This window comes from Lacerta agilis, chromosome 2, assembly GCF_009819535.1.
Source record: "Lacerta agilis isolate rLacAgi1 chromosome 2, rLacAgi1.pri, whole genome shotgun sequence".
NCBI classification, from domain to species: domain Eukaryota; kingdom Metazoa; phylum Chordata; class Lepidosauria; order Squamata; family Lacertidae; genus Lacerta; species Lacerta agilis.
In genome coordinates, this window is record NC_046313.1 from 20,920,040 (window position 1) to 20,934,062 (window position 14,023).

Sequence of the window (14,023 nt, forward strand, 5' to 3'; positions counted from 1 at the left end):
TCTATAGGTTTGTGTGGGATAACGGAAACCCCTGCAGAAGCCTTTGAAAACTGATGCTAATCTGATGCAAGTAAAAAAAACAACAACACACCTCTTTGCTACTTCTATTCACTGGAATAGCCCAGTTCTTTTTACGCCCAGTACGAACACCCAAAAAGCGGACCGCCCATTCCTATCCTTGGTGACAGCAGCTAAAGTTAAGTTACCTGTAACAAGATCTAAAGCAGTATCCTATATGATATAAGATGGACAGCACTGGATAGTTCCATCCGATGTGTTGAAAAATACAGATAAGGAGGATCCTTGATACAGTTCTTTGATGTCTCCCCAGTTTAGGAGCAAGGAGATTAGGGATCCCTTTGTACCAGAGGTAGGAAAAGAGCACACATGCCTTTTTCCACAGCAGGAGGAAACAGGATTGGATTTCTAGCAATTATCAATGTGTTGGATAATGAAGTGTCAATACAGATACCCTTTTAAAAGATAAGGTCAAATTAGACATAGTTTTCAGTCCCACTGGGCCAAGAATAATTTAAATGCATGTGATTTGGAGCTAGATCTGGAGAAAAACAACAGTAGAAGGGCAAGCAAAAGAACCGACTGCTTGGAATGCTAAATTCTGCATTAGGTATGCGGTTGTGGGTTGACTGGGTGAGATTATTTGATTATTAGTAAGGACAACAACAGTACTGTTGTGTCCTCAAACCCTCATGCATATTTTTTTTCGGAAGTCAATAGCACCTGCACTCAGTTTCTCATTCAGCACAACCAACGCAATACTCTCAGCCCACAAATATTAGTGGGATGTGCTTATTTTTTTTTAAAAAAAAAGCAATCCCCCACAGCAAAAAGAAAATAAACTTAAGCTGATCTGATAAAACAGGATCGTTGACAGTGTCTCATTGTGTAAATTGTCTAATGTACTTGTATTTTTCTCAAACACACAGAAACAGAGTTAGGGGGGTGCCTGTTGCTCATTGATAGACCATCTATTCTGAATGTAGAAGGCATTGGTTCAATCCCCAGAATACTCAGGCAGAATTGAGAAAGTCTGAAACCCTAGAGAGCTGCTACCAGTCAGTGCAGACACTACTGAGTTGAATGGATCAATGGCCTGACTCAGTATAAGGGAGTATGCTCCCTATGGATTTTTTTGGAGCAATGGTATTCACACAAACCCACAGAGCCCATGTAAAAAAACAATGTTATTGCAAGATTTAAAAAAAAAAAAAAATTAACAACGCATGCGTCACGATGCATGCGCGCTACGGAGCGGCGCTGCGCATGCACGCTACGGAGCGGTGCCCCGCCCCCGGGTTTGCCGCTCCGGGTGGCCAAGCGGCTCCGTTCGCCAGTGGATGTGAGTTGCAGTTCAGCAACATCTGGAGGGCCAAAGGTTCCCCAGACCTGTTCCAGAATGACCCTCTCACCTCAACCCTTTTCACTGGAATGGAATGCCATAATGCCAGCACTAGATTCAGGCTTCCTAGAGAAGTAAGTGTGGAGCATTTCCTTAATCTAGAGCATGGCTGGGAGAATAAGAGGAGGAATACTGTATTCTATTAAGGAACTCTTGTTCATACTTATTCTGCTCTACCTGTGGCATTTAGCAACTTATTGCTAATGACATAATAAAAATCATGCCAGTATTTATCATGCTAGGAATCACAGGTAAGATTAACGAAGTTAGACAACACTTACGGTAGTTTGCCCCCACCCCCCTGTGATTTTACTGCCCAAAGACAAGAGAGATGTCAATACTGTAGATATATTTAGTGGCAATATACAATGATTTCTCCCATGCTGAACTTGACGACTGTAAGATGCCCATGTGGTCATTTGTGCGATGGGAATATGTCACGGAAAGCTCTGCTTTGGAAATATTAACCATCAACGTCTGGGTTTTGTATTGCTGACATTAATCCCACCTGCTTTCAGCTTAGAACATTCGGTTCACATTCATTTGCAACAAACAAACAAACAGCAAATTTCACCAAAATTTCCAACGAAGTCAAACAATTGGTCAAGTTTTAGAAGCAGCCAGAGGCATCATTATGTATTAAGAATGACTACATCTAATAATTCTGGGCTCAAAACATTATCTACCTTTCAGAACTACTGGGGGGGGGTCTTAAGATTAAAATGTATACACAAATTGCCCAAAAGAATTAAGTTATGGTTTAAGTTATGGTTGCAGATAAAACACTTTTGTTTTTCACATTCTCTGCATAGAAAAGAAGAAGAAATGGTTGACACTTCGCAGTGAAACTGAAAGCAGGTATCAATTCTGCATTGAGAAGTGCAGAAAGCAGAAAGCCATACAGTAGTCAAATTCTATACCATTATGTTTTGTACTTTCTACTCCTACCAGTTCAATATCTGGCTTCCTACAGACACATAAATGCATCTGCAGAAGACCAAATCCTTTATTTTTAATTTATATTTATTTAACAAAATTTATAAACTGCTAGATTGCAAAAAAACACCCTCTAAAACGTTCACAAAAATATAAAACAAAACATGAAAATTCTCATTAAATAACAGCTAAAAACGGGTATTAAAAACTTTCAAAAAATGTTTAAAATTAACAGTTGCTAAAAAGAGAAAAAAGCTATTAAAGAAGTTGGGGTGGGGGGAGCTGCCCTTACATTTGCGGAAGGGAACTGCAATCCAGTATAGACTCCCATCAGAGGAAGTAGGCAGGTGATTTTTGCCCATTTTCTTCTCCCCGCTGCAGCCCCCTACTCTCTCACCCAGAGTCCTAGATGGTGATCCAGTCCACCAGAAGAGATTTTCCAATGAGTAAAAGGGCTACAGGGGGAAAATAAATAGCAGTGGAAAACAACTTCTCCACCACTTTTCCAGCAGGAAAATCAGCAAGTGTAGGAACTCTGGATTCAAGCAACGTGAATTGTTTTTAAACTGTTTCCCAGCTTAATTTCTATTACCACAATAAAACAACAACTTGCAAACATTCAAGGCAGGTGATTTGAGTCACTGCTGCTGCTGCTTTCACTTGATTTCTGAAGGTAGAAAAGTATTTGAATAATTAACTTAGGTGTTGGATAAACCAGAGTCTAATATTCTGTAAACTTTAATTATGTGCAGAAACAGCTCCATGGAAAAATCACAACTTGGAACATCTCTCCCCAACCAGCTTTTGAGAAAATGACCCATTTTCCTTTCTGAAAATAAAAGCATGACTGTGGTGGGAGTTACAGTGGCACACTAGGGCTTTTTGTCTAACAGAAACAATAAACAATGAAAAGCAAAGGGATGAGAATCTCTAGCCATGTCACAAAAGCACACAGCAAAGGGTATATTTGTTCAATAAAAGGCCGGAAGAAACATTTCTTAAATTATTGTTCTACACTATGAAACCCAGCATTAAAAATGTAATGCCAAGTAAGGAAAGCAAGATGTGCAGGTTGCATCATTTTACTTAAAATTATTTGTAAGCTTCAAAAGGAAATCAAATGAACTGCTTGCTGCACTATTACATACTATATATGCATTGCAGGGAGAGAGAAACAGCTCAGTGTAGTATTAGATAGGGGTAAATCTATACTCCTTTCCAGAATCCAAATGATCAATTAAATTTGCCCAAAAGCAGCACTTAGCTTAAACTGAATAAAGATCCTGGGAAACAAATCCCTAATCAGAAAGCTAGGGTGGCACAATGACCAGCTTGTATGTAGTGCTACCATGGCTTACTCTAATTGGATAGGGCTTAGTGCAAACCATGGCATAGTCTAAACAGGTGCAGGTCTCCAGATGTTGAGCTTCTGCCCTGGTCCTGCCACTACATACTACCCAGGGGCTAAGCTACATAAGCCTCATGGGAGAGCACAACCCTCTCTAAACAACCCACAACGTGAAGCCAAGGTTTGTTACTGGCTTCCCAATAATGGTTTCTTTGGGAGAAACATGGCACCAGCACCGGTACAGGTGTAATGCTAAGCCTGGCACTCCGGGGTTTGTTTCACTGCCAACTACAGATGTGAGGGTGAAACACACGTATATTACGGCTAAAACGAGCCATGCACCTTGGCATCGTATTATGTGCAAATATTGCGTGAGCACGTTGTGCGAATGAATCTACTGAATGGCAAAAACAAAGGGAGAATGCTCAAAGGAGAATTGTTAGCAAAGTTCACATTAAACACAGGTTGCTAAAGAAAAAAAGGTCGTTATTTTGCTCGCTTTTTTTGTTTTCTGGCCTATTTGTATTTTTGTCTGCATAATTAGCACTCTGATTTTGCCTCCCCCTCCGTTGAACGAGTGCTTCTTTTTCAAAAGAGCAGGATGATGATGGTATTCGTAGAGAAATACTGTCTCTGTAGTCCACCTCTTTGATGGCAGCCTGTTTTTAATGAGACAGGGTCAGGCATAGCTGAAAGGAGCAGCTCTTTACTACCCAAATGAGAGGTTTGATGTTAACACAGACACACTAAATAAATAAATAAAAAGCCTTAGAAAGTAAATTGGAAGCCCTCCCCTCCTCCAGAAAGCTCCCCCCCCACCACACTTAGTCCATGTAGAACTGTTTCTCCACCTTTTATGAGGCTTTTGCAACAGTGCCTTTTAAAATCTTTTAAATGTTATCAGTTTTATTCTATGCTAACTTGCTTGATAATTTAATGCTGTGTACCCCAATCTCTGGAATAGGGTGGGCAAGAGATTAAACCTCAGACAAAATACAAACTGAACCAGAAGAGACACTAATTCTCAATTATGACCAAGAGCTTCAAGCATTCTGTACTTTTGAAACGCTACACTGAAATAATGTGGTGGGTTGTTTTTTTTTAGGATTTGTGTTTTGTTTTAAACAACAATGGAGGCAGGGACTTGCTGACAGTAAAATCTACAACAGGATATGTTTAATGATTTATTGCATATTTTTGGCACTGCAAATGCTTAGACCCCTCGCTTTCTCCTATGCTGTTGAGAACTTCCCTACGTGCCAAATGGAAATTAGTCTGTGCCTCAATCACATCTGCTTGATAGGTTGAGACTGAATCTAATCTCCAATGCAATAAATATTAGAGAGTGAATCTAATCTCCAATGCAATCAATATTACAGATACCAGAAGCCAATCTTTCCCAAATTATATTTCTTTTGATGGCAGTAATATGCTCTTAGAGAGTACGAAACACATTGCCCACATGAAACACACACACACACACACACACACACACACACAGAGAGAGAGAGAGACACATTAAATATTATTCTACTGAGTTGTCAAATGACACAATAAATGAAACATTAGACTTTTGCATTTTTATCTTTGCAGCGGAGCTGTTGGTCTAAGCACCAAAATAAATTATGAGGACTGTGTTTTCCTTATGGCATCAAATTTCATTCCAGTTATCAACTTCATTATGCCCCTCTGCATTATGAGGCTCTGTAACACACTACTATTCTCAGTTCAGCAAAACTATTTTAATATGCCTCATGAGGGCAATGACTCTTCATTACATTCACAGGTCTGACTTCTGAAAGGTAAGTCTATAATAATCACATAGCATTAAAAAGTCTCTATTTGAGTGTGGGGAGAAAATAATGTTAATATATAAACATAAAAATATTGTGGTGCTTTATTATATCTGTCATTATCTGTCACCTGTCTTTGTAGGTGTTACTGATTTAATAGTATAAGGTTATTTTAAAAAGTTTTATTTGATTATTAATACTTCGTACTACATTTGATTTTTATACTGTATTATACCATTTTGAGATCTATTTTTTTGTCTTCAAGTTCTGTTTGGTATACTGCTTGATTTCTTTGAATTGTATTTGTCCTATGCATTGTATCATTGTTTTGAGATTTCTTCACAGTGTACTTGATTGTTATATTGTTATAAGATCTGAGTTTTTGTTTGATTTCTATTTTATTTTATCTCAATTTTATACATGGTTCTGTTACTCTTTTGTACATTATTAGATCTCTACTTTATTTAACGCTCTGAAACTTGGTTAAATTGTATTTGATTTCTAGCTTCTGTTCATTGATGTGACAAGTCTTCTGAATGTAAAGTGACTTAGAAATCTTCTAAATTAATAAATATGTGTTAACAGTAGGGGGGGAGTGCTTCAGTGAAGCTTTGGAATCGCAATAACAAACCTGGGGTGGGTAGGTTGCTTCAGTCCAATCCTATCTATCTAAAACTTGAGCGTTCATTATCACACAGAAGTCATTCAGCAGGATCTTCAATCAGCAAAATATGAGTGCCTTTTTAAATATGAAAATTACCTTCTTTCACAAGCTGCCTAAATAAAGAATGTAATGACTAGCCGTTATTCTTGCTCCTGATTTCAAATCCCATAAATTCTCAGTTTTACAGAGTGCCATTCTCCTTGGAAGCCAAAAGGTCTTTCGCACAACTCTCCTTAAACACCTCCATATATATTCCATAGTAGAGGAAAGTGTGTACGTGAAAATGGAATAGTGGCTTATACAATATGCCTTTGAAATGTTAGCACAGTGTAAACAGCTCTAGTCTTTAAGAATCTCCTACACTCTAGTCATGGTGATTTCCAAGCACCCTCTTAACACTGGAGTATACATAATAAAATTACTACTACTACTACTACAAGGATGCATGGATATATCTTCTTAGTTGTTGCCCCGCAATTGTGGAACTCTCATACCCTGAAAACTTAAACAAGACTAAGGCCTTGAGCCTCTTCACCAAGTATTATGACATAAAACACATACAACGTAAATGAAGCTTGCATCCTGCAAACAAGTTCTTGGCTCCTACTGGAAATATTACTGTATCTTCCCAAATCCAAGTCCGATTCTTGTGCGTGAAGAGGCAACAGAACTCCCACAGTCCAACATTCTACCTCATATGCAGATTGACATGATCTATTATATGGGGGAAATATCCCCAACAGCAAAAATTCCCCCTTTCAGACTGGTTTAGTAATTGGTATACCTTGTTATCTATGAGTGATAAATTTCAGCTTTTTTGGTGACTTGGAAGTAACATGACCCCCCTTTTGTTTTGTGTGTGTCCCCTAACAATAGGGACATAGTTTCTAGGTCATTTTTACTTGCTGTAAATAAGTAGCTCCCATATACCTTGGCTTTATCTGTATTTGTAAACAAGCTCGCAAGGAGAAGCAGTGGCACATTGTGAAGCCTTATCTCCCCAGGCCCATCATTCCTATTTAGATGAGAGCCCTCCATGAGTCTTAATCAAGAATTTGACTTTTTCACAGCCACGATATGCTAGGTTGACATTTTCATTGAGCTCTCTATAATAAACCCAACATAACTCTTTTCCCTGGTCTGACAACTGCAGCCGACCATCAACCCTGAACAAAGTGAAAGGTAGATGCCACTAAGAGGACCCTATTCTGTTTGCCTGCCGACCAAATTATCTTTGCAGTTGGGCATCTAAGCAGGTTGATACAGACGTAGGTGGCCCCTTATGTGACCCAGTCCAAAACCATTCATGACTTTCAAGGTAATCACCCGTGCTTTCAACTGGCCTTAGAAACCTACTGGTAACCAGTACAATATTTGCAATATACTCAAGGGCTTGACTGTATGGTCTTAGCAGTTGAGTGGCTACATTTTGTACCAGTTGAAGCCCCTGAGCTGCTTTTCAAAGTAGCCCATTTGGGTCCAGGCCTATATTTACTATGGTAGCTGTATATCCTACACTCCCTCTCTTTCAGCCTTAAATAACTATGTTTTTTTAGTTACAGGTGGGTAACCATGTTGGTCTGCCATAGTCAAAACAAAATAAAAAATTCTTTCCAGTAGCACCTTAGAGACCAACTAGGTTTGTTCTTGGTATGAGCTTTCGTGTGCATGCACACTTCTTAAGATACACTGAAACAGAAGTGTTTTTTTAAACACACACACACACACACACACACACACACACCACAAAGTAGCAGCTGAGGCAAGCACAGCAGCCACCTCCTCAGTAACTAGAGATAGTGCAACAGTGTCAATTTTGTATTCAACTCATTTTAACCTAAAACATTAAAATTCTGAAATAACTAGCATTTCTTGCTTCAGGGCATCAGGCAAGGTAAGACCTTTTGCACAGAGCATTTTAAGAGCAAATGGAACTCTGATTCAGCCTCCTACAGAATTTTTGCACTGCATAACACTAAATTAAAATCCAAGATCAGCAAAAAGGAAAAGGAAAGGGTGTGTGTGTGTGGAGAAAATAGCATTACTTTCACATTCATCAACTGAAGCTCTTAAGTGGAAGTCAATACAAATTTGGAAGTAATGGAAGTGTCGTTCTAAAGTTTAAGAGCCCTAGCCCAAAATTTAAGATGCGAACCAATAGAAATAAAGGTAACTATTGGAGGAACTTACTAAGGAGCAGTCAACCACCAGATCTTGCTTCATCTGCGCCATAAGGGGGAACATATTTTAATAGAATTCACAGAGGTCAAAGCAGATGCATTATTAATGTCCAATTCTTTTTCAGAATAGAAAAAAACTTCCCAATAGCCATGCTAGATGCAAATTAAGTCACAAAAAGGATATAGCACCCATTTATTTAAGACAGGATCCTTCACCCTATGATGTAAACTTGCTATCCTGTCCACACATTTGCATTGAAATATATGGACAATTTTTGCCATATGCATATAAAAGTGAAATTCACTCTTCTGTCCCCATTTTGTCTTACAAAAATTGCTTTGCTTTGGATAATCATTGAGTTTCATTGCATTTTATAAAGTGCCTTGAGTAACAACTAGTGGTATTGATGTAGTTGTAAGCGTATATATATTTTAAGGCAAGTGCACCACTTTACAAATCCTAATGACTACAGTCGTACCTCGGGTTACAGACGCTTTGGGTTACAAACTCCACTAACCAGGAAGTGGTTAAGAACTTTGCCACAGGATAAGAATGGAAATCGCACACCAGCAGCGCAGCACCAGCAGAAGGCCCATGTGCGAAAGCAAGCCTCAGGTTAAGAACCGTCTCAGGTTAAGAACGGACCTCTGGAACAAATTAAGTTCTTAACCCAAGGTACCACTGTACAGTGAAGTAGTATTGTGTCAGAACTTGTCTACAGGCATGAGTGTTGAAACCGGTTCAAGGTCCTCAGCAATTTTGCTGAAGGTCTCAGAGGCATCTGAGGTCATAAAACAGGAAGATAATATTTCCACATTTCATACTATCCAATATGTGCAGTGGCCAAAGAACACTAGAACCAATTTCAATAGTTCATGAATGCAAAAAGTTTAACGAAGAAAATGAAAAAGATGCTTACCTATATACTCGAGTATAAGTCGACCCAAATATAAGCCGAGGCACCTAGTTTCCCTACAAAAATGTGGGAAAGCTTATTGACTCAAGTATAAGCCGGTTCACCTTTGCCACTGTGGTAGAGGAGGAACGAGCAGCCCAAAGCAGCCCTTTGGGCTGCTCCTTCCTCTTCCTCCTTTGCTGCTGTGGAGCTCACCCCGTCGCAGGGTTTCGAACTGCCATTCTTCTGATCAGCAAGCCCTAGGGCTCTGTGGTTTAACTCACAGCGCAATGTTCCCTTGTGTTATACAGAGATGGCTGGGATCCTGTCCTGTTTAAGCAGGAGCCAGGGGAAGTGAGCACCTGTGGGGTTTTAATACTTTCTTAACTTTCTGCCTTCTGGGGTCTAAAGTTTGCATTTATGCGAGCAGTTCAGGAATGGAACAAGCTGCCTGGGGAGAGTAAAGAACCACCGTTCTTGTACACTTCTTAAGGAATGGTTGACTTGAGTATAAGCCGAGGGCAGCTTTTAAAGCACAAAAAGTGTGCTGAAAAACTAGGCTTATACTCAAGTATATACGGTAATCAGTTTTATGTAGTTTCCACACTAGAGTCCTTTAGCTTCCCTAGCATTGTTACCCATAAGCTGGAAACAGAATTAAAATGGAGGTTCTACACAGCACAATGTAATGCAATATTTACCAGTGTTACCCTGCCTCATGGTCATCATCCTTCTGTAATGTTTACTCAGAAGCAAGCCCCATTTCACAGAAGTGAATGGTCTACCTCTCACTTCATTATCCCCAGCTACTTGCCATTTCTCCGAGATAAACTCATTTCAAGAGGCTTCATTAATAAAGGCTCCTTCAAATTTTAATTAAAACCTTCCTGCTTGCATGTTCTGGATTCTTTATTGCTTCTTCTCAAACAGAGAAGTGAGAATGTTGCAAAGTCTACTAATTGACACTCAAAAACCCTCTCTTAATTTCCTCTTACTGCATACACTGCTGGGTAAGTTACGAGAACTTTCATTGTTTTCATATGTTATAGGAATTCTGAGGTCTCATATATATATAAATCATATGTTCATAAATTTACAAGGCAAACACATACATAAGTATATAAACCACGTGTCTGAAATAGTACAGGAGAGCAATCCTGAAACCATTTTGACTCTCCCAAACTGACCTCAAATATTTCTCTGCAAGGAGGGAGGAAATGGGAAGGCCTCTCTCCATTGTCTTTTGCTTACCTATCTTAAGGGTGTGTTTGTGTATGAATAGGGTGAGCCTGTGACCTGGATTCAGGAACTAAGTATTTAGCATCTCAAAAGGAATGGCCAGGCTGCCCAGGTAAAGCAATCAGGGGCGTAGCAAAGGGGGGCAAGGGGGGCAGGTCGCCCCGGGTTCCATAATGGAGGGGGTGACAAATTAGCAAGGAATTTTTTTTTGGATTTTTTTTTTGAAAATGCCTGCTCCGAAGGTCTTATCTTACTATACTAGGGATTATATAGCTATATATGAAATTTCATGCATATTGGTTAATATCTTGACCCTCCTCCACCAAAATAGCTGTTCACTTGGCTGTTTTCCTATGTCATGAAGGCTGAAATTTCAGTTCAGAGAACACTTACTGTTCCCAACCCTAACCCTTTGGAAAGCCATCTAATTAGACTTTGAGAGGTTTTTAGGAGGTAATTTAATTATTGTTTGATTTTAGACTAATGTTATGTATCTGGTGTTAGCCACCCTGAGCCCGACTTTGGCTGGGGAGGGTGGGATATAAATAAAAGGGTTTTTTATTATTACTTGTTATTATTCCTTTGTAAGAAAATATGAAATAACGCAAAACCATTTTTGCGGGGGGGGGGGTTTCCAATGGGGGGGTTGACAAGAAATTTTCCGCACCGGGTACCACCTGACCTTCCCATGCCTTGGGGGGGGGATGACAAAAAATTTTTTTGCCCCCGGGTACCAATTTACCTAGCTGCGCCCCTGAAAGCAATCAAGTGACCATTATCAATATCCTGCCAGATAGGATTTCTGTTGTAGACCGCCCCCTGTGATGTATTTCTGCTATAGGCCGTCTCCTTCTGTGATGTATGTATGATGTTTTGGGGGGTGGTACAGCTACAGGGTGGGCAATTTCAAAAGTCTATATAAGGGCTTGCACACCATTGTTCTGGGTCCATCCTTCCTTCTGCGTGTGGTGAGTGAGGACCCTGTTGCAACAGTTAATAAAGATCAGGCTTACTAGCTGCCTTGCTGCCTCAATGTTCTCTGTTTGGCCTCTGTTACTTTCTCCTTCCGATAGGGAACCTACTTAAGGACTGTATATGGGCTCTTGGATCCCCATAATGGAAAAGGAGCAGTTTTTTTTTCTTATAACACATATTTTCTATTTCATATAGCAAAATGTTGTTTTTCAGTCGTTCAGTCGTGTCCGACTCTTTGTGACCCCATGGACCAGAGCACCCCAGGGACCAGAGCAAAATAGCACCATGTAAAAAGAAAAAGTGAAACCTAAGCACCGAATCCTGCAATATGTTGGGAGAGGTAGTCACAGAAATTATGGGGGTTTGGGGGCCCAGCAGAAAAGTAGGTGCAAAGGACACTGAGCAGAAACAGTGAGAAGATTTGGGGCGAAGAGGGAAACTGAGTTGCTTGACTGTTCAAAATCAGCCAAATCAGCCCCCACCCCATTGTGGATTTTCCATTTTTCAGCTGCTTGAACCAGCATTGAGCCCCATTTACATAAGGGTAAGTAAGTAGTTCTCTGCTGGTTCCAGGTTTTAATTATCTTGAAATGGCGACAAGTTAAGACTATGGAAAAACAGAAGGATGACTGGGATCAATAATTTGTCAATGCCATTGTTTAGCTTCCCAATTAAAAGTGTGTGAACAAAGGGTGGCAATTCTGGAGAAACAAGCTAGTAAGGATTCTCTTTTCCCTATATACTTCCCTATCTAGAGCACAGGACAAAATAAATTTAGGGATCCAATGCAATTTATCCAGTATGGGTGCAACACCTTCTCAAAATAACTGCTGAAACATCATAATTATAACTGAACAAAAGCATGCCACAGATAAACCTGCCAGACTCAAGGGGTGTGCATGTGTATATACACAAACACACACTAAAATCAGAAATAAATGCTTTATTTTATATACATACACACATCACACGAACTGTGTATATATGACACATTTTTATTATTTTACTATTGCCTTGGAAATAATAACCTTGGAAATGAAAGCAATAGATGGACCATAGAAAACAGCTTGCTAGCTCAGCGCAAATTCAACTTCCGACTGGTGCATTAACAGAAACAGACCCTAATAATGCTTTGCTCTCACTAAGCTGATAAATGATGCTATTTCACAGAGAATGCAGAAAACATGCTTTGCATTTTCATGGGCTATTGCTTCAGATATGCCAATACAGCTGAAGGGAAAGCATTTTTGTTAGCCTGAGTAACACCCAGCAGTAATATTTAATAGCATGCATTTATAGCAAAAAAAAAATTAAAAATTAAAATAAAAAATGTACCTGTTCACTTTTTTAAAAAAATAAACAAAAACATTTCCTGGTATTAAGAATAATTACAAAAGCAAAGAAACAGCTTCAAGAAAACAAACGAATGTAAAGGGGCGAGAAAGGGCGAGAAAAAGGAATTCACATATCTGGCCAGAGCTGGTCTTTAATTCTAGAGGTTAATATGTGAGGTGGAAATGAGAGGATCCAATACCCTAATTAAAGAGAGTGGCAAGTCAAAATAATAATCTTTTGTATAGTGGGGTCCAAGGCTCTAGCTTTCTACAAAGCTGAGAGCTGGTGTGATGTATTTGATTTAATACCAGACTTAGATCAGAGAGTAGAATTATGTATTTTGTGGTAAAGGTTTGGAAGGAAAGAACTTGCACACGTTAAATGTGGTGACACATTTTCGAAATCATCTACTTAGATGGATTGCTTCCAGTCATGGAAGATCTGATCCCTTCAGCTGAAGGCAAGCGAATTTCTCCCAATTCCTCCTTACCTCTGCAGCCCCCTACAGAACATCCCACATAATTCTAGATGGTCTCCAATAGTCCCAAGCAGCTTTGCAGGGAACTCTAAGGAGCACAGATAAACTGGAGAAACCACCTTTCCCCACTTCCTCCAGTGAGAGTATTCCATAAGTAGAGTGGAACTCTGCACCCAAGTCACCAGCTCTGGCAGCTCCTTAGGTCTCCACAGAAAAAGCATCTAATCTCATTTGCTACAAACTACCCTCTGTTGCTATTTTTTTTTAACTGGCATTTATTGTCTAAGAACAGGATTCAATTAAGTTGTTGTGTGTGCAGAATGAGGTCCACTTGCACAACAAGACCTATTTCCCTCTCCTCCCCACCTCTGTCTCCCCTAAATCTTCTCTGGAGGGTTAGGGGCATCACCTGGAATGGGTTTAGGGGGTAGAGGGGGTGGAAAAGTCTTACGGCACAAGTGGACCTCGACCCCCAGGTTTATACTGACTTATAGCTACACTGAGTGCCACCCTGTGCTTTTGAAAATCAGACTGCTGGCACATCCATAACGAAAACATGCCACGAAAGTAGACAAAGTTATATACACTGTATAAGCACAACAAACATCCATTGTAAAGTACAGAGAGCAATTAATTTCAAGCTGGAAATTCTTCCCTGTAAACACATTAAATAACTGGGTGTACCAAGTGCTGTCACAAGAATTGTGTTTATTTTATTTTTTTAAACTCTATTTGAAATACAGTCCAGTAAAGGTCAGT

At 39.6% G+C, this 14,023-nt stretch overlaps 1 protein-coding gene across 3 annotated transcripts in view; it reads right to left on the reverse strand.

Annotated features, from left to right (window-relative positions):
• PRKCA (protein kinase C alpha) overlaps positions 1-14,023 on the reverse strand; it is a 184,741-nt gene that overhangs the window by 40,138 nt on the left and 130,580 nt on the right. The gene's annotated exons all lie outside the window — the stretch shown is intronic.